Below are 5,557 nucleotides of genomic sequence, written 5' to 3'. Positions count from 1 at the left end.
TTTAAATCAGAAAATGGGAGATGACCCCTAGAGTGAATTCACCTAGAGTTTCCGTTCAACATGTTCGGACTTGTAAACTGGACCAGCAATCAGCAGTACTTATCATAATGCTTTGACTTAATGCATCCCCTTTTTTCAAAGGAACCCAAATGTTCCTTTGTTCCAAATGTCTGTGCTAACAGCCCATTCAGAGGAAAAGAGTCTATGGGTGTCATTGAGTTGCTGATGGATTTCCACTGGAGAGTTTCGCAGTCCTCTGGCTTGGCCCCATCGTTGCTATAGAGCTGGATTTGTGGATTTTGTGATTAAACAGGACTGGAGATTGATTTCTAATGCCATCCTTGAAATTCACCGTCAGGGTGAAAGTCCACCTGGGGGGTAGGGGGAGAACTTTTAAATTCTGGAACTGTACAAAAATAAGGAAAACATTGCGATTCTGTGACACACAGTCTACCAAGTGACGTAGGAGAAATAATCCTCATTGCAGATGGAGAGAGGTTAAATGACGTTAGGTGAGCTAAAGAACTGGGTAGGATTCAAACTCAGGTCATCTGGTTCAAGTCTGTGGCTCCACCTCGCTGCCATGGCCTTGGAACTGAGCCCTCCAGTCCCGGCTGAGGGTGGCCTTTGCACACCTTCTGAGCTATCATGCTTGTTCAGTAGTGAGGATACAGCGTATGCGGGCACCCACTTTGTAAATAAGAAGGCAAATATTTTTATACTTCACTCTCTGATGTATATGGTATTTCAGCTATAAATAGGTTAAGACTAAAGAAAGACGGGCTAGCCTCTGTAGCAGGCAGGGAAGGAACACATTAATGGATTTTCCCTCTGCTTGCGTTTCAGGTCAAGCTATTTATTTCACAAATTGTTTCCACTTTGATGACCAGTCTTGCATATTCGTGCTTAGAACTTTCTCTGACTTCTTATTGCCATTAGGGTAAAATGCAGTCCATTTTGATTACCTCCCAAATCATCTTTTTTTTTTTTTAAGATTTTATTTATTTATTTGACAGAGAGATACACAGCGAGAGAGGGAACAAAAGCAGGGGGACTGGGAGGGGGAGAAGCAGGCTTCCCGCTGAGCAGGGAGCCCGATGTGGGGCTCAATCCCAGGACCCTGGGATCATGACCTGAGCCGAAGGCAGATGCTTAACGACTGAGCCACCCAGGCGCCCCTCTCCCAAATCATCTTTTGCCACCACTCCTCACTTGCCATGTCCACGCAAGGCAGCTGCTCTCAACTCCCCTCTCATGGTGTTGCCTGTGCCCAGACGTCTCCCACTTCCTGTGCTTGCTGATCTACTTACCTTTCAGGTCACAGCTTCAGTATTTGTTCCTCCAGTCCCCTGGACTAGATAGCTTTAAGTCCCCACCTCGTGCTCCCACAGCACACTGGGCTTCTCCATCCAGCTGTCCATCACACTTTACTGCAATCCCTTGCTCGCTCCCCGATGCAGGGACCATTTCTTGCTACTCGTGGTTGTAACAAGACATCGCCACACCGTGGGCGCTCAGCAAACACTTGTTGGACAGAAAAAAGTAGATGAAACTGTACTTCCGTGGCAAGTTTGTTTTGTTCAGGGGCTTGTATTTCATATGCAATGCCAGACTGACCAGCATTTTTATATTCTTCCACCTGTGATCAAACCATAAACCGTTTCTTTAGCAAACACTGAACTTTTGAAACACAGATAGAAAGTCGGTTCTGTCTTGCCCTGTGGTGAACCTAAATTGATATTCTGAACAATAATTATTGTTTGCAAATAAGAACTAACAGACCAGGAATGCAGAACAGCATTTGACTCATTCCAGAGGACCGTTAGTTTATAGGCACACTGAAATTAAAATTCTGTAGACTTCAACTTCATTTATTTTTACCTAATATGAGAATAAATTTCTGTTTTATCTCTGTATTCCCATTTTCCAACATAGTACTTGTCACCGGGGAGATGCCTAACCAACATTATTTTTTTCCTAAAATGCCCAAGTAGAACCATAATAACAGCTAAATGTGTTTAGTGCTGTTCTAAACACCTTATGTGGATTAACCCATAATCCTCACAATCCCCACAGGAAGTAGATTCTATTATTAATCCAATTTTACAGATGAAGAAACTGAGGCTAGTCATTTGGCATAAATGACCAGTGCTGGCCATTTAATCTAATGCCCTTACTTGACAAAGGGGCAGCTGAGGCCTAGGAATGTGAAAGGACTTCCTACACATTCGTGTCTTTATGCACACTCATTAAGGTGTTTGTTAAATGGAACCCACCATGCACACTCAAATTAGGTAGGTGCTTTCTCCCCCTTTACTGATTAACAATAAATAGGAGGACTTTTATAGTTCTGTTTGGGGAAAGAGGTACATTTCCCTTTCTATAACTTTCTTCTCAAAAACATTTAGAATCTTTATCAGGTATGTAGTGCTTTTAATAGGTTTTTTTTTTTTTTTTAAATACAGATTGGACAATACTAGAAGAATGTATTTGTCTTAGTTAATTTTTAAAAATGATTTGCCTAAAACCCCAGGTCTTCTCATTTGGAATCCAATGCCCTCTTATTGCCCCACTGTAGTCTCCACGCTGAATTTATAACCATGATTTCAGACAAAATGCAGGAGCCATATTTAATGATCTTAAGTTGGCTTTTGACATTAAGGACACCAGAAAGTTCGGACAACTCAGGGATGGATTTTTCACCCCAGACGGTTTTTACTACAATTTCTGTAATTAAGTTTACTGTCTATATTCTGGATTGATTTTGTGCTTCCAAGATATTGCCACTGAGGTTGTGTGTCATTCTCAGGCCTAGCCTGGGGTCTGCAAACTTTCTGTAAAGGGCCAGATGGTAGAGAATTTTAGGCTCTGTGGTCTCTGTTTCAGCTGCTCAGCTCTGTTGCAGTAAATTCAGAACTGGGTAAGCAGCAGTTTTAATTTCTCTAAGCTGTGGCCATCATGAATGACTTTTACTATTGAATTGCTCTTGTGGGGATTATAGTGTTTCAGAGTAATTTATTTCTCTGTAGATTTCTTTTTAAGCATTATCTAAATCTGTTATGCCCAGGGGAGAGTTTTATACACACGACTATGGCATCTCCCTCATGTATCCTCATGGAAAAATATTTGAGAACTCCTTCACTAGGCCAGATGCTGAGATGTGTATACTTCATTGTATATAATTGTAGTGTATATCCTTGTTCTCTAAACAGAACTGATTATGTTTAGTGGACAGTTTGATTATTCTCAGTATGTGTGTGTATATACTTGTACATACATGGCGAGGTCTGTGTGTGTTTGTACATAGACGCCATGCCCCTGTGAAGGTCTTTGTCAGGATTGTTTCTGTTCCTGATCCCTTGAATACTCGAAAACCCAAGAGATACAACATTGTGCATATTACAGGCAAAACTACCTTTGAGTTTATAGGAATTTAGTTTGTAGAAAGGATTCCTTTATTAAGCCTTGCCTCCTCCACTCAACATGATATGAATTGTTAAGAATGTATAAAGTATCACTGTTGAGTTTGACTTGTCTATACTTTTAGTTAAGAAACTAAGGCTAATGTTAATTAAGTAGATGGCATGTTGATAGAACCTATTCATATTTTGTATTTAGATTCCTTATTCAGATACTCCGTTATTTAGTTACAGGTTGGACTTCCTTGTTTTTATATTTAATAAACAACCTGATATAAGTTCCTTTTCACAAAAATAGTGGCTATGCTAGTGTGATTTTAAGTATGTCTGGAGACGGAACATTGAAGTGAATCATCAAGCTCATTGAGATTTTTCACTTAAGATGTACTGATGCTTGTTATTAGGCAAATAGCTGTTCCGTTCCATCCTTCCAGAGGGTAAGTGACTCTCTAGGGTGACTTTCTGTGGTGGTTGTGGTGTTCACCTAGGTCACTAGAGTTACCACTTCAGCACGTACAATGTCCCGGCCACCTGGATGAGTGAATGCAGCTTCTCCACATGCCTTATTCCCACAGACATGCTGATGCTGGGACAATCTGGCTCCAGGAGTATTAATATACTTTTTTGAGACTGTCTACAAAATACTATTTTGTAAAAACTATGCCTTTAAATAGACACCGATGGGTTATATTTGTTTTATAATAATTGTGTACCTAATGTTCAATTGCAATTGATTTTGAGATTTATGTATATTTATAAGCCTGTCCTATGTGAATTTTTACTCTAAGATGTGATACCTTACTAATAAAGACATGGATTTCTATTTATGTAAAGTAATTGTAGCAATATTCCTAGATGCTACCTAAATGATTGTTTGGTCCATTTGCCATCACAAATCCTTTTATCTTTAGAGAATTATGTTACAGTTAGAATATATTAACTAGATTTAAACTTTAAAGTATAAATTCTCAACATGGTTTGAAATTCTTCCTGTTGATACAATTAAAGTTAGTTTATAATTCCTTATCACTTTGCTCTGGTCCATTTTTGGTTTTCTTTTAACATGCTTTCATTTGTAAAGTGTCCCCGAATTTATAGACCTTGGAGAAGATGACAGCCTGTCTTGTCTGACAAAGAGGAAAGTCACGTTGCAGTAGTCAGATAAAAGTCCTTGTAGAGAAACAGCTTGCAAAATGAAATTGTATTTATAGCTTCAGCTTAATACCTTTACCAAATAGTACATGAAGGCCTGTAATCCCATTTAAAGGATACAGTATTAATTAGTTAGTAGCATAATTTCGGTTATGAGCCTTACTAGGAGCTAAATCATATTTTATGTTAAGAATAGTTAGAGTTTAGTAGTAGAGCTTCATGAATCATGAGGGAAGCATGGGATTTGCAGAATGGAGCTTCTGAGCTGTCAGTACTACCCGGGCTAGGTTGAGAAGCTCAAGGAATCAGGCATTACCACATTCTACATTATAGGCCCTAATCCTCACCCTGCCCCAAGGAAACAAATATTTTGGTATTCTAAGTGTTCCCTCTGGCATTTATTTTGCAGGATTCTCAGTGGATAGCTCAGCTGTCAGACCTGAACCTGGTTGATGGTTGAGTTGGAATTTTCTTAGGGCTCAGTCCCAGGCGCAAGGGACTGTTCATTCATTCATTCAACAATTACTGAGGATTCTAATGTGCCAATTCCTGTGCTAGACACTACACAAAGAGGACTGAAGGAAGAAGAGCTTTTGATTTCTGCCCGGAAGAGGCTCACAGCCTCCTGGGGAGGCAGACACATAAATAACACGATAAGACCTTTTGGTGACTGCCGTGGTAAGGAAATACTCAGGTGTGGTGCACGCCTGGAGGACAGACCCTCACCCGCCCTGGGGCAACCAGGAGAGCAGGCGGTGGTCCTGAAACTGAATCTTAAGGAGGGGGTAGGAGTAAAACAGGCAAAAGGCATGGAGAAGCATCTCCAAGAAAGAGGAGAGCAACCCCAGAAGAAAAACCAGCAGGATGTGTCTGGGACCACTGCCGTTTGACAAGGTTTATATGAGTTTCCCATTGCAGCTGTAACAAATTTACCACAAATTTCGTGGCTTAAAACGACAGAAGTGTGTTCTCTTTCAATTCTGCTG

This window comes from Neomonachus schauinslandi, chromosome 13, assembly GCF_002201575.2.
Source record: "Neomonachus schauinslandi chromosome 13, ASM220157v2, whole genome shotgun sequence".
In the NCBI taxonomy this organism is placed as follows: Eukaryota; Metazoa; Chordata; class Mammalia; order Carnivora; family Phocidae; genus Neomonachus; species Neomonachus schauinslandi.
The sequence above is the reverse complement of the archived record's forward strand: the minus strand, read 5'-3'. Positions refer to the sequence as shown.